Source organism: Bombina bombina, chromosome 2 (assembly GCF_027579735.1).
Source record: "Bombina bombina isolate aBomBom1 chromosome 2, aBomBom1.pri, whole genome shotgun sequence".
In the NCBI taxonomy this organism is placed as follows: Eukaryota; Metazoa; Chordata; class Amphibia; order Anura; family Bombinatoridae; genus Bombina; species Bombina bombina.
In genome coordinates, this window is record NC_069500.1 from 889,687,766 (window position 1) to 889,712,389 (window position 24,624).

The window sequence follows — 24,624 nt, forward strand, 5'->3', positions numbered from 1 at the left end:
ATGCAGGTTACTATCAGCCTACCTTGGTTTACTCTTCAACAAAAAATATGAAGCGAACAAAGCACATTAGATAATAGAAGATAATTTGGAAAGTTAAAATTGCATGCTCTATCTAAATCACGTTTACCTTTGAATTTACTGTCCCTTTAACGGGCAATTAAATACAATAGACAATGCAATAACACAACCCCCCCCCTTTTTTCTTAGCCTCATGTATCTCGTCACTGCCATCAGCCAATCACAGACTAGTATGCATATACACTATAAACTAGTGCACATGCTCAGTAGCAGCTGGTGCCTCAGAAAGTGTGCATTGTGGGCACAATTTGATAATGGATGTAAATTGGAACATCTTTTAAAACTGCATGGCATGCGCTAATAATAATAGTTTACATTTGACTTTAGTGTCCCTTTAAATCTTGATCTGTAGGTGCCCCCAAAGCTGTTGATGTAAGTCACTGCTAACTCAGGTGCTTTACCGTAATAGGATGTGACATTTTATTTTCCTATTTGAGACCAGGCTACATATTGAACACACTTAAGTTTAGTCTCTCTTATCCGAGCATCCCATAACATATTGCTTTTCAAGATGTTGCAGTCGTCTTGCAGCATCTGCCAGCTTTAAATGGAGTTTCATTTGTAGCAGGATTAGTTGCCTGGCTCAAACAGCCTGGTCAGCAGTTTTCCTGCTTCTAAGTTTGTCATCTGCAACATGAAAAGGTTAAAGAGAAGACAAGGGGGCACCGTTAGTTTATTTTTGTTCTCTTGGTTTCTAATTTCTTTAGAGAGAGAGCATACTACGTAACTACACTACACAACAGTGCAGACCACAGTAGAATTGCTTTCAACTGTACAGGAATATATACAGCCCTTGTATACACTTATTGTATGTATATATCACTGTAACTGTAAAGCTTTGCACTATATTTATAAGGAACACATTTTTTTATTAGGCCCAATGCTTATGATCAGAACAAATTAATTATTTTATTAGATAAAAACATCATTTTTGACCATAATCAGGGATTGTTTGGTATATATTTTAAACATTACTAGTGAATATCTCATTTACACATAAAATGCATCTACAAAAAAATCTACATTACAAAAACTTGTACAATTTTTAACATAAATATACCGGTCTTAGGGGCTCTGCCTACTGCTGCATTTTCTTAAAAACAGAATTTATGTTTACCTGATAAATTACTTTCTCCAACGGTGTGTCCGGTCCACGGCGTCATCCTTACTTGTGGGATATTCTCTTCCCCAACAGGAAATGGCAAAGAGCCCAGCAAAGCTGGTCACATGATCCCTCCTAGGCTCCGCCTACCCCAGTCATTCGACCGACGTTAAGGAGGAATATTTGCATAGGAGAAACCATATGGTACCGTGGTGACTGTAGTTAAAGAAAATAAATTATCAGACCTGATTAAAAAAACCAGGGCGGGCCGTGGACCGGACACACCGTTGGAGAAAGTAATTTATCAGGTAAACATAAATTCTGTTTTCTCCAACATAGGTGTGTCCGGTCCACGGCGTCATCCTTACTTGTGGGAACCAATACCAAAGCTTTAGGACACGGATGAAGGGAGGGAGCAAATCAGGTCACCTAAATGGAAGGCACCACGGCTTGCAAAACCTTTCTCCCAAAAATAGCCTCAGAAGAAGCAAAAGTATCAAACTTGTAAAATTTGGTAAAAGTGTGCAGTGAAGACCAAGTCGCTGCCCTACATATCTGATCAACAGAAGCCTCGTTCTTGAAGGCCCATGTGGAAGCCACAGCCCTAGTGGAATGAGCTGTGATTCTTTCGGGAGGCTGCCGTCCGGCAGTCTCATAAGCCAATCTGATGATGCTTTTAATCCAAAAAGAGAGAGAGGTAGAAGTTGCTTTTTGCCCTCTCCTTTTACCGGAATAAACAACAAACAAGGAAGATGTTTGTCTAAAATCCTTTGTAGCATCTAAATAGAATTTTAGAGCGCGAACAACATCCAAATTGTGCAACAAACGTTCCTTCTTTGAAACTGGTTTCGGACACAGAGAAGGTACGATAATCTCCTGGTTAATGTTTTTATTAGAAACAACTTTTGGAAGAAAACCAGGTTTAGTACGTAAAACCACCTTATCTGCATGGAACACCAGATAAGGAGGAGAACACTGCAGAGCAGATAATTCTGAAACTCTTCTAGCAGAAGAAATTGCAACTAAAAACAAAACTTTCCAAGATAATATCTTAATATCAACGGAATGCAAGGGTTCAAACGGAACCCCCTGAAGAACTGAAAGAACTAAATTGAGACTCCAAGGAGGAGTCAAAGGTTTGTAAACAGGCTTAATTCTAACCAGAGCCTGAACAAAGGCTTGAACATCTGGCACAGCGGCCAGCTTTTTGTGAAGTAACACAGACAAGGCAGAAATCTGTCCCTTCAGGGAACTTGCAGATAGTCCTTTGTCCAATCCTTCTTGAAGGAAGGATAGAATCCTAGGAATCTTAACCTTGTCCCAAGGGAATCCTTTAGATTCACACCAACAGATATATTTTTTCCAAATTTTGTGGTAAATCTTTCTAGTTACAGGCTTTCTGGCCTGAACAAGAGTATCGATAACAGAATCTGAGAACCCTCGCTTCGATAAGATCAAGCGTTCAATCTCCAAGCAGTCAGCTGGAGTGAAACCAGATTCGGATGTTCGAACGGACCCTGAACAAGAAGGTCTCGTCTCAAAGGTAGCTTCCAAGGTGGAGCCGATGACATATTCACCAGATCTGCATACCAAGTCCTGCGTGGCCACGCAGGAGCTATCAAGATCACCGACGCCCTCTCCTGATTGATCCTGGCTACCAGCCTGGGGATGAGAGGAAACGGCGGGAACACATAAGCTAGTTTGAAGGTCCAAGGTGCTACTAGTGCATCCACTAGAGCCGCCTTGGGATCCCTGGATCTGGACCCGTAGCAAGGAACTTTGAAGTTCTGACGAGAGGCCATCAGATCCATGTCTGGAATGCCCCACAGCTGAGTGACTTGGGCAAAGATTTCCGGATGGAGTTCCCACTCCCCCGGATGCAATGTCTGACGACTCAGAAAATCCGCTTCCCAATTTTCCACTCCTGGGATGTGGATAGCAGACAGGTGGCAGGAGTGAGACTCCGCCCATAGAATGATTTTGGTCACTTCTTCCATCGCCAGGGAACTCCTTGTTCCCCCCTGATGGTTGATGTACGCAACAGTTGTCATGTTGTCTGATTGAAACCGTATGAACTTGGCCCTCGCTAGCTGAGGCCAAGCCTTGAGAGCATTGAATATCGCTCTCAGTTCCAGAATATTTATCGGTAACAGAGATTCTTCCCGAGACCAAAGACCCTGAGCTTTCAGGGATCCCCAGACCGCGCCCCAGCCCATCAGACTGGCGTCGGTCGTGACAATGACCCACTCTGGTCTGCGGAATGTCATCCCTCGTGACAGGTTGTCCAGGGACAGCCACCAACGGAGTGAGTCTCTGGTCCTCTGATTTACTTGTATCTTCGGAGACAAGTCTGTATAGTCCCCATTCCACTGACTGAGCATGCACAGTTGTAATGGTCTTAGATGAATGCGCGCAAAAGGAACTATGTCCATTGCCGCTACCATCAACCCGATCACTTCCATGCACTGAGCTATGGAAGGAAGAGGAACGGAATGAAGTATCCGACAAGAGTCTAGAAGCTTTGTTTTTCTGGCCTCTGTCAGAAAAATCCTCATTTCTAAGGAGTCTATTATTGTTCCCAAGAAGGGAACCCTTGTTGACGGAGATAGAGAACTCTTTTCCACGTTCACTTTCCATCCGTGAGATCTGAGAAAGGCCAGGACAATGTCCGTGTGAGCCTTTGCTTGAGGAAGGGACGACGCTTGAATTAGAATGTCGTCCAAGTAAGGTACTATAGCAATGCCCCTTGGTCTTAGCACAGCTAGAAGGGACCCTAGTACCTTTGTGAAAATCCTTGGAGCAGTGGCTAATCCGAAAGGAAGCGCCACGAACTGGTAATGTTTGTCCAGGAATGCGAACCTCAGGAACCGATGATGTTCCTTGTGGATAGGAATATGTAGATACGCATCCTTTAAATCCACCGTGGTCATGAATTGACCTTCCTGGATGGAAGGAAGAATAGTTCGAATGGTTTCCATCTTGAACGATGGAACCTTGAGAAACTTGTTTAAGATCTTGAGATCTAAGATTGGTCTGAACGTTCCCTCTTTTTTGGGAACTATGAACAGATTGGAGTAGAACCCTATCCCTTGTTCTCTTAATGGAACAGGATGAATCACTCCCATTTTTAACAGGTCTTCTACACAATGTAAGAATGCCTGTCTTTTTATATGGTCTGAAGACAACTGAGACCTGTGGAACCTCCCCCTTGGGGGAAGTCCCTTGAATTCCAGAAGATAACCTTGGGAGACTATTTCTAGCGCCCAAGGATCCAGAACATCTCTTGCCCAAGCCTGAGCGAAGAGAGAGAGTCTGCCCCCCACCAGATCCGGTCCCGGATCGGGGGCCAACATTTCATGCTGTCTTGGTAGCAGTGGCAGGTTTCTTGGCCTGCTTACCCTTGTTCCAGCCTTGCATTGGTCTCCAAGCTGGCTTGGCTTGAGGAGTATTACCCTCTTGCTTAGAGGACGTAGCACTTTGGGCTGGTCCGTTTCTACGAAAGGGACGAAAATTAGGTTTATTTTTTGCCTTGAAAGGCCGATCCTGAGGAAGGGCGTGGCCCTTACCCCCAGTGATATCAGAGATAATCTCTTTCAAGTCAGGGCCAAACAGCGTTTTCCCCTTGAAAGGAATGTTAAGTAGCTTGTTCTTGGAAGACGCATCAGCCGACCAAGATTTCAACCAAAGCGCTCTGCGCGCCACAATAGCAAACCCAGAATTCTTAGCCGCTAACCTAGCCAATTGCAAAGTGGCGTCTAGGGTGAAAGAATTAGCCAATTTGAGAGCATTGATTCTGTCCATAATCTCCTCATAAGGAGGAGAATCACTATCGACCGCCTTTATCAGCTCATCGAACCAGAAACATGCGGCTGTAGCGACAGGGACAATGCATGAAATTGGTTGTAGAAGGTAACCCTGCTGAACAAACATCTTTTTAAGCAAACCTTCTAATTTTTTATCCATAGGATCTTTGAAAGCACAACTATCCTCTATGGGTATAGTGGTGCGTTTGTTTAAAGTGGAAACCGCTCCCTCGACCTTGGGGACTGTCTGCCATAAGTCCTTTCTGGGGTCGACCATAGGAAACAATTTTTTAAATATGGGGGGAGGGACGAAAGGAATACCGGGCCTTTCCCATTCTTTATTAACAATGTCCGCCACCCGCTTGGGTATAGGAAAAGCTTCTGGGAGCCCCGGCACCTCTAGGAACTTGTCCATTTTACATAGTTTCTCTGGGATGACCAACTTGTCACAATCATCCAGAGTGGATAATACCTCCTTAAGCAGAATGCGGAGATGTTCCAACTTAAATTTAAATGCAATCACATCAGGTTCAGCTTGTTGAGAAATGTTCCCTGAATCAGTAATTTCTCCCTCAGACAAAACCTCCCTGGCCCCATCAGACTGGGTTGGGGGCCCTTCAGAAATATTGTTATCAGCGTCGTCATGCTCTTCAGTATCTAAAACAGAGCAGTCGCGCTTACGCTGATAAGGGTTCATTTTGGCTAAAATGTTTTTGACAGAATTATCCATTACAGCCGTTAATTGTTGCATAGTAAGGAGTATTGGCGCGCTAGATGTACTAGGGGCCTCCTGAGTGGGCAAGACTCGTGTAGACGAAGGAGGGAATGATGCAGTACCATGCTTACTCCCCTCACTTGAGGAATCATCTTGGGCATCATTGTCATTATCACATAAATCACATTTATTTAAATGAATAGGAATTCTGGCTTCCCCACATTCAGAACACAGTCTATCTGGTAGTTCAGACATGTTAAACAGGCATAAACTTGATAACAAAGTACAAAAAACGTTTTAAAATAAAACCGTTACTGTCACTTTAAATTTTAAACTGAACACACTTTATTACTGCAATTGCGAAAAAACATGAAGGAATTGTTCAAAATTCACCAAATTTTCACCACAGTGTCTTAAAGCCTTAAAAGTATTGCACACCAAATTTGGAAGCTTTAACCCTTAAAATAACGGAACCGGAGCCGTTTTGAACTTTAACCCCTTTACAGTCCCTGGTATCTGCTTTGCTGAGACCCAACCAAGCCCCAAGGGGAATACGATACCAAATGACGCCTTCAGAAAGTCTTTTCTAAGTATCAGAGCTCCTCTCACATGCGACTGCATGCCATGCCTCTCAAAAACAAGTGCGCAACACCGGCGCGAAAATGAGGCTCTGCCTATGCTTTGGGAAAGCCCCTAAAGAATAAGGTGTCTAAAACAGTGCCTGCCGATATTATTATATCAAAATACCCAGATAAAATGATTCCTCAAGGCTAAATATGTGTTAATAATGAATCGATTTAGCCCAGAAAAAGTCCACAGTCTTAATAAGCCCTTTTTGAAGCCCTTATTTACGATCGTAATAAACATGGCTTACCGGATCCCATAGGGAAAATGACAGCTTCCAGCATTACATCGTCTTGTTAGAATGTGTCATACCTCAAGCAGCAAAAGTCTGCACACTGTTCCCCCAACTGAAGTTAATTGCTCTCAACAGTCCTGTGTGGAACAGCCATGGATTTTAGTGACGGTTGCTAAAATCATTTTCCTCATACAAACAGAAATCTTCATCTCTTTTCTGTTTCTGAGTAAATAGTACATACCAGCACTATTTTAAAATAACAAACTCTTGATTGAATAATAAAAACTACAGTTAAACACTAAAAAACTCTAAGCCATCTCCGTGGAGATGTTGCCTGTACAACGGCAAAGAGAATGACTGGGGTAGGCGGAGCCTAGGAGGGATCATGTGACCAGCTTTGCTGGGCTCTTTGCCATTTCCTGTTGGGGAAGAGAATATCCCACAAGTAAGGATGACGCCGTGGACCGGACACACCTATGTTGGAGAAATAAAGTTTCAGAGCTGTAACAACAAACAGAAGCTTTATTTTATATTAAAAAAAAATTCAAACAGTGGGAGGGGGGTGTGGTTTTGATTGTCATGGAAAGGAAGAAAGTGAATGCTTCAATCTAACAAAGATTTGAATGGGCTGTATTTCTCTGTACTCAGCCCCATGTCCTTTTAAATGGACAGTAAAGTCAAAATTAAACTTAAAGGGATAGTGTACTGTAAAATAGTCTACCCTTTAATTTGTTACAAATTATCCATTTACAGACATCCCAACCTGCAAAAACTCATTTCAGGGAGGTGGCTTTACCCGCTACTGCGCCGCCATCCCCCTTCCCTCCCAGTTATATATTGGACACATTGAAACCCTAAATAAGATAGAGACTTGTCATTAAAGTAGCTCCCCACTAAAGTCACATTAAAAAAAGTAGCTTTATTGCACAACCACATACAACAAACCTAATTCCCAGTGATCGTACGCTTGTTGAATGCCTAAATATTTTAGAATACGAAGTTTAATTACATGCAGTAAATAAGGTAGTATTTGTGTTTTTATTTTATTTAAATCAGTGGGGGCTTTTTAGTTACTGATGCATGCTTTGAGGATTCTATAAGGTCCCAGCAACTAAAGGCATTCCTTAAAGAAACACTTTTCCGGATTTGGGCCACATTGGATCATGGTACTTGGAGTTTCAGGGAGATTGCATTCCATTTGCTGGCATCAGGGAGCCGCTATTACTATCAGGGAGACTCCCTGAACTTCAGGGAGAGTTGGGATGTCTGCATTTACCTGCTGGAGTGTATTAAGGGCTAGATTACAAGTGAGGCGCAAACTGTTTTGCGCAAGATATATATCGTGTTTTTGCAAGCCTTTTTAGTTGCACTGATATTGAGCAGCTGAGTGAAGGTGAGCGCTTGTAACAAATAAAGGAGCTTACAGCATGAAGTATTTTATACTTCATGAATGAAAGTCCCCTTTATTTGTTCCAATGGTAAATCCTAGCGTTTCAGAAACGCTAGGATTTACCATCACTTTAAATTACAGGAAAATGGAACATAAATATTAAAACTATATTTTACACAAATAAAAACATTTAGGGCAGTTACATTTTGTTTTTAATTCCCTTAAATACTGTTCTTCAATATTACCAACGGGAGGCCAGAACGTTTAAAGGGCCAGTAAACCTAAAAAATAATGTTATATAATTCTGCACATAGTGCAGAATTCTATAACATTATATGAGTGCTAGCTTTATAAAACCAGACCCACTCAGTAGAGCACAGAGGGCGGGTCTGGGAAACCCTGTGTTTTTATAAAAGTTTACCGGATATATTAGGTTGTATAAAGCTAGCACTCATATAATTTTATATAATTCTGCACTATGTGCAGAATTATATAACATTATTTTTTAGGTTTACTGGCACTTTAAATTAAAGCAGTTATTATTATGATTCTTATTATTCAAAATAGATTTTCATAAATTCAGATAGAGCACACTATTTTAAACAACTTATCAATTTGTGCATTGTATTTGCACAATTTCTGAGGCACCAGCTACTACTGAGTTCACAGTGGCTGATGGCTGTCACATGATATAGGGGCCATCAAATTTAAATAGATTCTGAAATTTGTCAGAAAAAAATAATCTACTCATTTAAAGTGCTATTGCATTGTCTTTGTATTATGTTTGTTGGTTATGCAAATCTACTGTATTTACTGGTACTATGTTTTGAAGATTTTAAACAAAATACAGAAAGAAAATAATCAATTTGTCAACTACATATTTGATAAATGAAAGCTAACAAATTAGTGAAAATGTGATCAGTAGAGAGTAAAAACACTCTAATTACAAGACATTTATGTTGTCTTGCTATAAAATAACATATCAGCCAAGAATAAACAATTTTAAAACAAAATTAAAGGGACAGTATACACTCATTTTCATATAACTGCATGTAATAGACACTACTATAAAGAATAATATGCACAGATACTGATATAAAAATTCAGTATAAAACTGTTTAAAAACTTACTTAGAAGCTGTCAGTTTACCTCTGTTGAAAAGGTAGCTGGAAAGCCCACTGCAAGTGGCAAATAAGACACTCCCCCCCCCCCCCCTCCCCCTTCTTTTGCATATGAAAAGACCCTTTACACAAACAGGAGCAAGCTGGAGAAGGTAGCTGACGGTATTCACATAAAACTTTGGGGCTTGGTTAGGAGTCTGAAAATCAGAGCAATGTTATTTAAAAATAAGCAAAACTATACATTAATTTTAAAAAAAAAACTTTATGGGCTATATAAATAGATTATCTACAAAACATTTATGCAAAGAAAAAATGAGTGTATAATGTCCCTTTAACCTTTTGTTTGCTGCAATTGTTTTTCAATAGCCCAACTTCATCCCTCATTTGCATAATTTGCAGTACATGAAACTGGGGCACAATAATAATAAGTTGTCTAACTATGTTTAACTAAACATTTTATATTAACATCTTAAGGTATTTACTTTCCCTTTAACAAAGTAGCTGACAAGTCAGTGGACAATCTAGTCAGCTAAAACATAAAAACAGTTCCCAAATAAACATTTACAGTATTCAGTAGTTCTATCATTAAGCCAGAAGGAGACTTACATTAGTCTGTGGGATGCTCAAAAGCATTTATATGTAGGTATGTATTGCGCAAAATAAGGCACTTGCAACTGTATTTAAAGGGATAGTAAACACCAAAAATGTTATTGTTTAAAAATATAGAAAATCTCTTTATTTGCCATTCCCCAGTTTTGCATAACCAACACTGTTATAGAAATATACTTTTTACCTCTGTACTTACATTGTATCTAAGCTTCTGCTGACTGTCTCCTTATCTCAGATCTTTTGACAGACTTGCATTGCAGGCAGTTAGTGCTGACTCTTAAATAATTCCATGTGCACAATGTTATTTATATGAACACATGAACTAACACCCTCTAGCTGTGAAAAACCTGTCAAATGCACTTAGAAATTAGCATATGAGCCTTCTTAGGTTTAGCTTTCAACTAAGCATACCAAGAGAATAAAGCAAATTTGATGATAAAAGTAAATTAGAAAGTTGTTTAAAATGACATGCCCTATCTGAATCATGAAAGTTTATTTTGGACTTTACTATCCCTTTAAAGCTGCTATTTTAATTAAAAAAACATTTTGAATTCTGGTAATAATTACTCATACGGCTATATCAATATAAATGGAAATTATATTGTTTGCACAAAATGGCTATGCGTTAATATTCAGTAATGGACTATCAAATATTTATGCTTTAATAAAGATTTTTTTTTCCAAATTAAATCTTCCTTTCCCACATACAGTTTCATGGCTCTTACTATTGGCACCGGCTGCCAAGGTAGTTAAATGCTGTAGAAGATTAAGTGACTGATTCAACGTTGTTTGACCATGGAGAGCAGCCAACGACTTAACTGGCAGATTTTTTGATAAGATTAAATAAGCCCTGATGTGACCTTGAGCATGTGTTTAAACAGCATCCAATCTCATATAATTCTTACATTTCTGGTACCAGATTTAGATTTTGCATATTTTATTAGACAATATTATGATAATATGTATTACAATTATATATTCATATTTAATGATACCATTAGTATTGTTTGTACATGCTGTTATATTACTCTGTCATATTAAAGTGATGGTAAACTCTCCCCTTTAAAATCTGATCCGGAATGTTAGTGATATTTTAGATGGAGTTTGAATTGTTATCCAATCAGCACTCTCCCCATATGGCACTTTTGTTGTAGCTAAAGCGCTGATTGGACATCAATTCAAACCTTTAGCTAACAGAAAAATTGACTTTTGAAGTGGGCAGAGGAGGGCAGGGTAATTGAATTTCATATCTATGTTAAAAAGTAAGTTATAGCACATCTTCATTACAACTGATTAATTAAACTCCCTCTAAAATATCACTAACATTATTACAGGTCTGTTTTTTTTTTTTTAAAAGGAGAGTTTACTATCACTTTAATAGATTAATTTAAATTCTTGTAAATTGGGATCCTTGTGCAGACTGTAAGCAAATATTTGTCATAGCAACAGTTCTACTAATAGTTGAGTGTCAGTAACAGCAACTATATATATATATATATATATATATATTGGGGGGGGAAAGTATTTAGTCAGCCACCAATTGTGCAAGTTCTCCCACTTAATAAGATGAGAGAGGTCTGTAATTTTCATCATAGGTATACCTCAACTATGAGAGACAAAATCTGGAAACAAATCCAGACAATCACATTGTCTGATTTGGAAAGAATTTATTTGTAAATTATGGTGGAAAATAAGTATTTGGTCAATATCAAAAGTTTATCTCAATACTTTGTTATATATCCTTTGTTGGCAATGACAGAGGTCAAACGTTTTCTGTAAGTCTTCACAAGGTTGTCCCACACTGTTACTGGTATGTTGGCCCATTCCTGCATGCAGATCTCCTCTAGAGCAGTGATGTTTTGGGGCTGTCGCTGGGCAACACAGACTTTCAACTCCCTCCAAAGGTTTTCTATGGGGTTGAGATATGGAGACTGGCTAGGCCACTCCAGGACCTTGAAATGCTTCTTACGAAGCCACTCCTTCGTTGCCCGGGTGGTGTGTTTGGGTTGCCCCATTCATTCTTTCATGTACACAGATCAGTCGTCCTGTTCTCTTTGCAGAGAAACAGCCCCAAAGCATGATGTTGCCACCCCCATGCTTCACAGTAGGTATGGTGTTCTCTCTCCTCCAAACACAACAAGTTGTGTTTCTACCAAACAGTTCTACTTTGGTTTTATCTGACCATATGACATTCTCCCAATCCGCTTCTGGATCATCCAAATGCTCTCTAGCATACTTCAGACGGTCCCGGACATGTACTGGCTTAAGCAGGGGGGCACGTCTGGCACTGCAGGATCGGAGTCTCTGGTAGCGTAGTGTGTTACTGATGGTAGCCTTTGTTACGTTGGTCCAGCTCTCTGCAAGTCATTCACTAGGTCCCCCCGTGTGGTTCTGGGATGTTTGCTCATCGTTCTTGTGATCATTTTGACCCCACGGGGTGAGATCTTGCATGGAGCCCCAGATCGAGGGAGATTATCAGTGGTCTTGTATGTCTTCCAGTTTCAAATTATTGCTCCCACAGTTGATTTCTTCACACCAAGCTGCTTGTCTATTGCATATTCAGTCTTCCCAGCCTGGTGCAGGTCTACAATTTTGTTTCTGGTGTCCTTCAACAGCTCTTTGGTCTTCACCATAGTGGAGTTTGGAGTGTGACAGTTTGAGGTTGTGGACGGGTGTCTTTTATACTGATAACAAGTTCAAACAGGTGCCATTAATACAGGTAATGAGTGGAGGACAGAGGAGCCTCTTAAAGAAGAAGATACAGGTCTGTGAGAGCCAGAAATCTTGCTTGTTTGTAGGTGACCAAATACTTATTTTCCACCATAATATGCAAATAAATTCTTTCCAAATCAGACAATGTGATAGTCTGGATTTGTTTCCACATTTTGTCTCTCATAGTTGAGGTATACCTATGATGAAAATTACAGGCCTCTCTCATCTTCTTAAGTGGGAGAACTTGCACAATTGGTGGCTGACTAAATACTTTTTTTCCCCACTGTATATATATATATATGTGTGTGTATATATATATATATATAGAGGACATGATGGGTAACCAGATACTTCTTTAAAATAACCAGATACAAATAAAAATAAAAATATTTGGTGCCCATGATACTCTCTTTTATTGAATGGGACAATATAGAAAACAAAGATAATTTTTATTTTAAATCTGTAATTTATATCAACAAATGAAGCTTAAATTACCATAATAATAGAAACATTACATGCTTTTATGTGTTAGAGCGGTACTTTCACTGTGTGTTTAACCCCTTTACAGATTAGAGCATGTCATTTTTTTATTATTATGTTCTTTTAAATGCTGATAAACAGCATGAATTCATAAGAGAAGTTGCAGTCAATTAAGAAACTGTATGGTGATAGCCCATGTAAACTTGCCATGAGCACCAACTTGGGCACTAGTACTATAGGTTTAATACATCTGTTTTAGGGACATGTTATGGTACATGAAAAAGAAAACAAACTATATTAAATAAAATAATAATAATAAAGGGAATTTACAATGTGAAAAATAATCCTTAATTACTGAAGTAAAAAAAAAAATGAAAAATAAAGTTTTTAGCAATTTTCTTTTCTTTTGAACAACTTTACAAGTATTCCAATCCAATTTGGAATCATTCTATTATGTTGCACATGTGCAAGACACTCTGAAATGGCCACAGGAGACATTTTAGAGGCATATTTGCATACATGTGGCGATCCGATATACGGCGCAGGTTTCGGCGCAAGCGTGGGAACCTGCGCCGCCCGTAATTTCACCTTGCACATTGGGGTATTACACATACCCCGCCGGCAGTTTCTAAAGTGCCGTAAGTCTGATAAACTAGCGATGTCCAGAAATGAGAGTAACTACAAATTTCTGGAGTCGCTAGTGACTTACGGCACTTTAGAAACTGCCGGCACCTAAGAAACGTAAACGAAATATTAAATTTCCCGTAAAAGTCTAACCTGCCTCCCAAAAATACGCCTGACACGTAAAACCCCTATATCCGCAATCTCCCCTCTCACTACTAATAATAAATATATTAACCCCTAGACCGACAATCCCCCACAACGCAATAAGCCTAATTATTAAGCCCTAAACCGCCATAGCCCACACCGCAAGTAATAACTAAATTATTAACCCCTAAACCGCCATAGCCCACACCACAATAAACCTATTCTAGTATTAACCCCTAAACCGCCATAGCCCACATAGCCTATTAAATGTATTAACCCCTAATCTGCCGCCGCCAACGTCGCCGCCACTATAATAAAGTTATTAACCCTTAAACCTAAGTCTAACCCTAACACCCTCCTACCTTAATTATTATTTAAATAAATCTAAATAATATTACTATTATTAACTAAATTATTCCTATTTAAAACTATATACTTACCTATAAAATAAACCCTAAGATAGCTACAATATAATTAATAATTACATTGTAGCTATTTTAGGATTTATTTTTATTTTACAGGTAACTTTGTATTTATTTTAACTAGGTACAATAGCTATTAAATAGTTAATAACTATTTAATAGCTACCTAGTTAAAATAATTACAAATGTACCTGTAAATAAAACCTAACCTAAGTTACAATTACACCTAACACTACACTATCATTAAATTAATTAAATAAATTAACTACAATTACCTAAAATGAAATACAATTAAATAATATGAACTATAGTACAAAAACCCCCACTAAATTACAGAAAATAAAAAAAAATTACAAGAAGGTTAAACTAATTACACCTAATCTAAGCCCCCTAATAAGATAAAAAAAAGCCCCCCAAAATAATAAAATGCCCTACCCTATACTAAATTACAAATAGCCCTTAAAAGGGCTTTTTGCGGGGCATTGCCCCAAAGTAATCAGCTCTTTTACCAGTAAAAAAAGAAATACAACCCCCCCAACATTAAAACCCACCACCCACACCCAACCTTACTCTAAAACCCACCCAATCCCCCCTTAAAAAAACCTAACACTACCCCATTGAAGATCACCCTACCTTGAGATGTCAGCCAATCGGAATTCAAGGGACGCCATCTTGGATGACGTCATTTAAAAGGAACCTTCATTCGTTGTTAGTCCGTCGGCCAGGAAGGATGCTCCGTGTCGGATGTCTTCAAGGTGGTGCCACTCCTCGTCGGATGGAAGAAGATAGAAGATGCCGCTTGGATGAAGACTTCTACCCGGATGGAGGACCTCTTCTGCCCTGATCGGATGAAGACTTCTGCCCGGCTGGAGGACCACTTGTGCCCGGATCGGATGAAGACTTCTGCCCGGCTGGGTGAAGACGTCTCAAGGTAGGGTGATCTTCAATGGGGTAGTGTTAGGTTTTTTTAAGGGGGGATTGGGTGGGTTTTAGAGTAAGGTTGGGTGTGGGTGGTGGGTTTTAATGTGGGGTGGTGTATTTCTTTTTTTACAGGTAAAAGAGCTGATTACTTTGGGGCAATGCCCACAAAAAGCCCTTTTAAGGGCTATTTGTAATTTAGTATAGGGTAGGGCATTTTATTATTTTGGGGGGCTTTTTTATTTTATTAGGGGGCTTATATTAGGTGTAATTAGTTTAAACTTCTTGTAATTTTTTTTATTTTCTGTAATTTAGTGTTTGTTTGTTTTTTGTACTATAGTTTATTTTATTTTATTGTATTTAATTTGAGGTAATTGTAGTTAATTTATTTAATTAATTTAATGATAGTGTAGTGTTAGGTGTAATTGTAACTTAGGTTAGGTTTTATTTTACAGGTAAATTTGTAATTATTTTAACCAGGTAGTTATTAAATAGTTATTAACTATTTAATAGCTATTGTACCTAGTTAAAATAAATACAAAGTTGCCTGTTAAATAAAAATAAATCCTAAAATAGCTACAATGCAATTATTAATTATATTGTAGCTATCTTAGGGTTTATTTTATAGGTATTTAGTTTTAAATAGGAATAATTTAGTTAATAATAGTAATATTATTTAGATTTATTTAAATAATATTTAAGTTAGGGGGGGTGTTAGGGTTAGACTTTTTAGGGGTTAATAACTTTATTATAGTGGCGGCGACGTTGGCGGCGGCAGATTAGGGGTTAATACATTTAATAGCCTATTTGGGCTATGGCAGTTTAGGGGTTAATACTTAAATAGGTTAATTGTGGTGTGGGCTATGGCGGTTTAGGGGTTAATAATTTAGTTATTACTTGCGGTGTGGGCTATGGCGGTTTAGGGGTTAATAGTTTATTAGTTATTGCGGTAGGGGATTGCGGTTGACAGGTAGATAGACATTGTGCATGCGTTAGGTGTTAGTTTATTTTTGCAGGCATTTTATGGAGTTACGGTGCTCCCATACTCAGCGCAAGGCCTGCTATGGCTGCATTTTATGGCGAGGTGAAAATGGAGTAAGATTTCTCCATTTTCGCCACGTAAGGCCTTGCGCTGGATATTGGATACCGATTTACGACACGGTCCCATGTTAGCCAATGGGAGTAAAAATTGCGAGCAACGGGTGAAATATACGGCCGTAACTTGTATGCTACGCCGTATATGTAATACCAAAACCGCACAAAAGCTTTTGCGGACGACGCTGCATATGTGATCGAGGCCATGGTATGGATTAATTAAAGTTCTGTTCCTCACTATTGTATAGTCTGTCTGCAGAGGCAGGGCAAACATTTTTATTGCAACCCAAATCCACCCTGACCACTGGTAAACAATCTAAATGCCTTTTGTATATAGGCATGATGGGCATACTGGGCACGTTTGCTCAATGTCTATATTGACACATTTTAAAAGTATTGTTTTTTAATTAACATTTATTGATTTTAAAAGCACCGTTTTCCGGTTTGCTGTGATAAACATATGAAATCAAGAATAAGACTACAGGTTTCTATTAGAAGGAACTTGTCTCATCTTCTACAACTGGATTTTACCAGTATTGAAACTGCTCCATTGCAAAACTGTAACCGTAAAAATTATGCTCAAATAAGATTGTGCCTTTGTGACCAGGTTTTTTAAAGGAAACTCACCTTCATTGCTGGGCTTTAAAATGGGATTAAGCCTTGTGAGCCCAAAGTCCAAACACACGCACGTGTGTTTTCTAGTTCTTGCAGCTACATTATTGAACTCACAATTATATAGGTGAGATCCCGGTGTCTTATAATAACTAAAAGTGTTTGTTATTAGCATTTCATACTTTATATAAAATTGAAAGGATCTTGGGAATATTTGTAATTTGATAACATTCAGTTAAAGGACATTAAACACCTCTGGCTTTTGTGTAAAAATTGTGTTTTGTCCCACATTCCCTAGGGAGACCAATCAACAAAATCATAAACCTAGGTTTTCAAAATGCTGCAAACTGCCTAAACCAGCTATTTGATTTGCAGCATTTGTGGATTAGGTCATTTGCTTTTGGCCAATTGTAGGGAGCGTGGGACAAGAACAATTAAAAAAATTAAATCCCCAAATAAAATAAATAAATAATGAAATAAATGTAAATCAATGCATTCTAAAGTATTTGTTCTCCTTTGTGTTTGTCAAGCAGTTTATATGAATTATGCATAGAGATTCAAACTTCACATCAATGTATGCTAAAATGAAGATGGAAATGCAAATGCTCTTAACATTGACACTGGCAGACAACAAAGAAATACAATGTGAGGAGCAGTCTCGTTTAGCAGCTGGAGCTTTATAAAACTATCATTTATCTAGATTCTTTATTTCATTTCATGAATTTATAGTTTAAAGTAGTTTTATTTCCAAATCAATATTCATAAACCTATATTAAATAAGAAAAAAACTCTCATATTGTTAGTCTATGGACTCATAGCACTAGAGATCATTTTAGAAGTTTATTCCCTAAAAATGAAGCTAACGTACAAATTAAAGATAATTTTACTTATAAGAGACGTCACTTTATTCTTAGTAATTTTAAGCCATTAGTGAACAATTGGTGATCCAGGGATCACTTGTTGCCCTATGAGGTTTCTCAAGTTGTCACAATCTTGTCTTGTAGAGCAAACCAGCCGGCTCAGTTTGCTTACTCCAGAAAATTCTTAAGCCACAAAAATAATGTGCACTAGCATTCGGAACACACACAAACACTTTTGAGGCTGGTACAAAATTAGACTTAACGGGAGTATAAATCCTATTAAAACATCAAGGGGGCAAAGTACAGGCGTTGGAGATAAACTGGTTGCCTACTACTGACTGATCCAGGACACATGTACATAAAAAGTAGATCAGGGTCTACTGAGGGTAGGGTTGCCACCTCGGTCATGTTTTCCTGGACACTTATGAGTTACACATGATGTAGGGATGCAGGGAGGAACATGAATAGTGCTGTGAAATTGTTAAGGAAAACATGGCCGAGGTGACAACCCTAACCTCAGTACGGAGGGGAATCAAGAGTATAACATAAAACCCAAACTTTTTCTTTCATAATTCAGACAGAGCACACAACTTTGTAAACTCTGGTGTCTTTTAGAAAGTGTGTATATAAACACTGTGTACTATTTGATAATTGAAGTAAATTGGAAAGTTGTTTAAAATGGCATGCTCTATCTGAATCATAAATTTTTATTTTGACTTTAGTGTCCCTTTGATGGTTCACAAATAGATTGCTGTGTAGTCTTCCATTTTATGCACATACAGCAAAATAATTAGTAGGCTTGAGAACTTGCCAGATTTAAAACAAGACTTTCTGGGTTTAACTACAAGTCTCTGGGTCCTCAGCTTAGTTCTCTTCTTCCTGGTCTCAGTGTTCAGTTTCTATAGGGACAGGCCCATAAAATGGAGGTTTGCCTATACTAATATCTTCCTGGCATTCTGGATTTAATGAAGACCTTGGTATGTTTTTGCTGCAGCATTTCCAAGATGGCCGACATAATTATCAGATATGGGCAGTGCTGCATCTCACTGGCGGTATACATTTTCTAAAGGCTGCTGTCAGATGTTAAAGGAAAAGGTTTCAGGGGAGTGTACGTACAGAACATCATCAAAACTGAAAAAAATAAAAAAAATGACTACTTGCAGCAATGGAGAAAGCCACACTCAGACCAGTGTTAATTTTGTCGACTAAAACTAGACTAAAATGACTATAAAACTAAAGAAATTCTAATGACTAAAATACGACTAAAACTAAAATGGCATTTTAGTCAAAAGACTATGACTAAAACTAAATCAAAATGACATTTTAGTCAAAAGACTATGACTAAAACTAAATCAAAATTTGCTGACAAAAACATTTTATGCAAGTTGTTATAATCAATCCATATTCAATTACTGCTCTTTTGTAAAATTTACGAAACTTCATTTTATTAAATGTTAAGATAAAGACATGTTATATACTACAACAGTTAAATCTGTTAAATCTTTATTGCATGTTCAAACCTTAATACCATAAAAGAAAACAGGTTAATAAACCTTTACTCCAGGAGTTTATAATAAGTTTGGAAGTTCTAGAGCAGTGCTAATATTGTTGCCGAAACGTTTTTGAATCTGTGAACAATCAATTGATTCTTCCTATAGAAATAAGCATAAACCACGAATATGGGTTTAAGTTATGCTGTGCCTGTGCTAGCTGCAGAAACTTTTTGTTGTGTTGAGTTTCTTGATACTTGTTTTAATTATTAACAGAGAACTGTTAAAGTTTTTATATTGGGTAATATGTTCAATACAGCCAATACAGGTTTTTTATTTTTTATATTTTAAAGTCGTACTTCTGTTTGTTTATGAAACTTGGTTTTATTTAATTTTAAGTTTAATAAAGATGTTACATATCACAACGGCTAAATCTGTGTCTGTATTGCATGTTTAAACCTTAATACCATAAATATTAACAGGTGTTATGTTTACTCCTGGAGTATGTAATCAGTTTGCAAATGATAGAGAAATGCTTAAATAATGCATTACACTTTAACTAAACCCCTTAGATTTTAGTTGACTAAAATCTACTGGAGATTTAGTCGACTAAAATGTATTGGAGATTCAGTCGACTAAAACTAGACTAAAACTAAAACAATTCAGATGACTAAAATATGACTAAAACTAAAATGGCATTTTAGTCAAAAGACTAAAACTAAGACTAAATTGAAACTTGTCGTCAAAATTAACACTGACTCAGACCATATTTTCTGGAGTCATCTTATTCTGAAAGTTCCCAGGTATCATAATTTTAATATTTCAGGTTTCCAAAACTGTGTAAAGGTTTTTTGCTCACCTATTTTCTGCAAATGTACTGTACCTGCCTCAGAAAACAAAGATAATTTGATAATAGCAGTAAATTGGAAAGTTGTTTAAAATGGTATGCTCTGTCTGAATCATAAAATAAACTTAAAAATGCTGCAAAACTGTTTAAACTATTTGATTTGCAGCATTTTGAAGAAAACCTAGGTTACAGGAGCTTGGAAAGCCTAGTAGTGATTTAGATGGTTGTGTTAACAATTCATTATTTGAAAAATGTTTTGCTTTATTTCTAGGATTCATTGTGTTGAGCCTTTTGTATCACTTTCCAAAATACTGGCATGTGAAAAATTGTTGTTGGTATAAGGTATGTATGAGCTACTGCTGTACTACTCCTTAGTCCTTACTAGCCCCATAACACCTATAATAGTTTTCTTTTTTAGATTATTGTAAATATGGGCAAGTTTTGGGTCACTACCCATGATCTAAAGAACAAATAAACAGACCAATAAAATATCTTGGCAGCTTTAAAAAAAAAAAAAAGCTTTATTCCCTTGTAATATAAAGACATTTTTATTGATACTATTTTAATTACATTTCAAATATAATTACAAAATGTAAAACATAAGAGTAGATACCTACATCTATTTAAAGGGACAGTAAACCCAAATTTTTTTTCTTCATGATTCAGATAAAGAATACAATTTTAAACAACTTTCTAATTTACTTCTGTTATCTAATTTGCTTCATTCTCTTGGTATTCTTAGCTAAAAAGCATATCTAGATAGGCTAAGTAGCTGCTGATTGGTGGCTGCGCATAGATGCCTCTTGTGATTGGCTCACCCATGTGCATTGCTATTTTCTAAACAAAGTATATCTAAAGAATGAAGCAAATTACATAATAGAAGTAAACGGGAATGTTGTTTAAAATTGTATTCTCTGGGGCCTATCTATCAAGCTCCGAAAGGAGCTTGAGGGCCCGTGTTTCTGGCGAGTCTTCAGACTCACCAGAAACAGCAGTTATGAAGCAGCGGTCACAAAGACCACTGCTCCATAACCTGTCCGTCTGCTCTGAGCAGGTGGACAGACATCGCCGGAAATCAACCCGATCGAGTACGATTGGGTTGATTGACACCTCCCTGCTGGCGGCCCATTGGCCGCGAGTCTGCAGGGGGCGGCGTTGCACCAGCAGCTCTTGTGAGCTGCTGGTGCAATGCTGAATACAGAGAGCGTATTGTTCTCTGCATTCAGCGAGGTCTGTCGGACCTGATCCGCACTGTCGGATCAGGTCCGACAGACATTTGGTAAATAGAGGCCTCTATCTGAATCACAAAAGAAAATTTGGGGGTTTAATGTCCCTTTAAGAAGGTACAAAGAACACATCAGCCTGTAAACATCGCCAGTGATGAACCATTGGTTGGAGAAATTCAAGATTGCTGAACAAATAAATGTTAAAGGGATAGGTATTTTCAACGTACTTCTATTATCTAATTTGCTTTGTTCTTTTTGTATCCATTGTTGAAAAGCATACCTAGGTAGGCTCAGGAGCTGGAGCTAGCTGCTCATTGGTGGCTGCACATATTTTTGTGTCTTGTCATTGGTTTGATGATGTGTTCAGCTAGCTCCAAGTAGTGCATTGCTGCCCTTTTAATAAAAGATAGCACGCAAATGAAGCAAAATTGATAATAGAAGTAAATTAGAAAGTTGTTTAAATTGTATGCTCTATCTGACTCATGAAATAAAAAAATGGGCTTGATTTTCATTTAAGACACTTTTACATTCACTTCTGTCTTCAAATTTAGTCTGTTCTCTGGGTATCGCTTGTTGGGAAAAAAAAATTTACACTTCTGGGGACTAGCTGTTGATTGGTGGCTACACGCAGACATCTGTCTCTTGTCATTGGTTCACCAGTAATGCTCGTTCCAAGTAATGCATTGCTGCTGTGGATCTGACTTTAACTATGAGTTTAATCCATTTGCAGGGATTAAAAACACAGGAGTATATCACAACCCTTAAGAAAATCTTATCAAATAATTTATCTTTAAAAATCCCCATAGACTTTAATGGTGAATTGTGTAAGCGTAACTACAGAAAGTTCTCTAAAGGATTGTGATTGACTCCAAAGTTACAATAATGTAAAATAAATAAATAAATTCAAATGCTCTTCTTGCACTTTTATATCCCTTTAAGTTATCTGCAGTAAATGTTTTATTACCTTTTCCAATACTAACAGTTGATGATTTCCGTTAGAATAACATAAAATAATCCCTAGATAGCACAAATATTCTTCAGTTATACAGCAGTTGTATTTTTTTATCACCTCGTTCAGCAAGAGATTTGACCTTTTGGATTTCCCGGTAAATAAAGTGTGAAGCCTCTATTATGCCCCACACTAAGACCTAGATTTGGAGTTTGGCGTTAGCCGTGAAAACCAGCGTTAGAGGCTCCTAACGCTGGTTTTAGGCTACCGCCGGTATTTAGAGTCGTGTAGGTAAGGGTCTAACGCTCACTTTTCAGCCGCGACTTTTCCATACCGCAGATCCCCCTACGCCATTTGCGTATCCTATCTTTTCAATGGGATCTTCCTAACTCCGGTATTTAGAGTCGTTTCTGCAGTGAGCGTTAGAGCTCTAACGACAAGATTCCAGCCGCAGAAAAATAGCAGGAGTTAAGAGCTTTCTGGCTAACGCCGGTTTATAAAGCTCTTAACTACTGTACCCTAAAGTACACTAACACCCATAAACTACCTATGTACCCCTAAACCGAGCTCCCCCCACATCGCCGCCACTCGATTAAAATTTTTAACCCCTAATCTGCCGACCGCCACCTACGTTATACTTATGTACCCCTAATCTGCTGCCCCTAACACCGCCGACCCCTATATTATATTTCTTAACCCCTAACTTGCCCCCCACAACGTCGCCGCAAGCTACTTAAAATAATTAACCCCTAATCTTCCGACCGCAAATCGCCGCCACCTACGTTATCCCTATGTACCCCTAATCTGCTGCCCCTAACCCCCGCCGACCCCTATATTACATTTATTAACCCCTAATCTGCCCCCCTCAACGTCGCCGACACCTGCCTACACTTATTAACCCCTAATCTGCCGAGCGGACCTGAGCGCTACTATAATAAAGTTATTAACCCCTAATCCGCCTCACTAACCCTATAATAAATAGTATTAACCCCTAATCTGCCCTCCCTAACATCGCCGACACTTAACTTCAATTATTAACCCCTAATCTTCCGATCGGAGCTCACCGCTATTCTAATAAATGTATTAACCCCTAAAGCTAAGTCTAACCCTAACACTAACACCCCCCTAACTTAAATATAATTTTAATCTAACGAAATAAATTAACTCTTATTAAATACATTATTCCTATTTAAAGCTAAATACTTACCTGTAAAATAAATCCTAATATAGCTACAATATAAATTATAATTATATTATAGCTATTTTAGGATTAATATTTATTTTACAGGCAACTTGGTATTTATTTTAACTAGGTACAATAGCTATTAAATAGTTAAGAACTATTTAATAGTTACCTAGTTAAAATATTTCCAAAATTACCTGTAAAATAAATCCTAACCTAAGATATAATTAAACCTAACACTACCCTATCAATAAAATAATTAAATAAACTACCTACAATTACCTACAATTAACCTAACACTACACTATCAATAAATTAAATAAACACAATTGCTACAAATAAATACAATTAAATAAACTAGCTAAAGTACAAAAAATAAAAAAGAACTAAGTTACAGAAAATAAAAAAATATTTACAAACATAAGAAAAATATTACAACAATTTTAAACTAATTACACCTACTCTAAGCCCCCTAATAAAATAACAAAGCCCCCCAAAATAAAAAATTCCCTACCCTATTCTAAATTAAAAAAGTTACAAGCTCTTTTACCTTACCAGCCCTGAACAGGGCCCTTTGCGGGGCATGCCCCAAGAAGTTCAGCTCTTTTGCCTGTAAAAAAAAACATACAATACCCCCCCCCCAACATTACAACCCACCACCCACATACCCCTAATCTAACCCAAACCCCCCTTAAATAAACCTAACACTAATCCCCTGAAGATCTTCCTACCTTGTCTTCACCATCCAGGTATCACCGATCGGTCCTGGCTCCGATATCTTCATCCAACCCAAGCGGGGGCTAGACATCCACTGAAGAAGTCCAGAAGAGGGTCCAAAGTCTTCCTCCTATCCGGCAAGAAGAGGACATCCGGACCGGCAAACATCTTCTCCAAGCGGCATCTTCTATCTTCTTCCATCCGGAGCGAAGCGGCTGATCTTGAAGACCTCCGGCGCGGATCCATCCTCTTCTTTCGACGTCCAACTGAAGAATGAAGGTTCCTTTAAGGGACGTCATCCAAGATGGCGTCCCTCGAATTCCGATTGGCTGATAGGATTCTATTAGCCAATCGGAATTAAGGTAGGAATTTTCTGATTGGCTGATGGAATCAGCCAATCAGAATCTAGTTCAATCCGATTGGCTGATCCAATCAGCCAATCAGATTGAGCTCGCATTCTATTGGCTGTAGGTAGGTGTCGGCGACGTTGTGGGGGGCAGATTAGGGGTTAATAAATATAACATAGGGGTCGGCGATGTTAGGGCAGCAGATTAGGGGTACATAGGGATAACGTAGGTGGCGGCGTTTTACGGAGCGGCAGATTAGGGGTTAAAAGTGTAATGCAGGGGTCAGCGATAGCGGGGGCGGCAGATTAGGGGTTAATAAGT

At 38.2% G+C, this 24,624-nt stretch overlaps 1 protein-coding gene and 1 long non-coding RNA gene across 3 annotated transcripts in view; both read right to left on the reverse strand.

Annotated features, from left to right (window-relative positions):
- MFHAS1 (multifunctional ROCO family signaling regulator 1) overlaps positions 1-24,624 on the reverse strand; it is a 189,963-nt gene that overhangs the window by 89,517 nt on the left and 75,822 nt on the right. The window lies entirely within an intron of this gene.
- On the reverse strand, positions 475-10,021 carry LOC128649782 (uncharacterized). Its single transcript, XR_008400694.1, has 2 exons — positions 9,874-10,021; positions 475-705 (listed from the first exon to the last, which is right to left on the reverse strand). It is a non-coding gene; the product is annotated as an uncharacterized LOC128649782 (long non-coding RNA).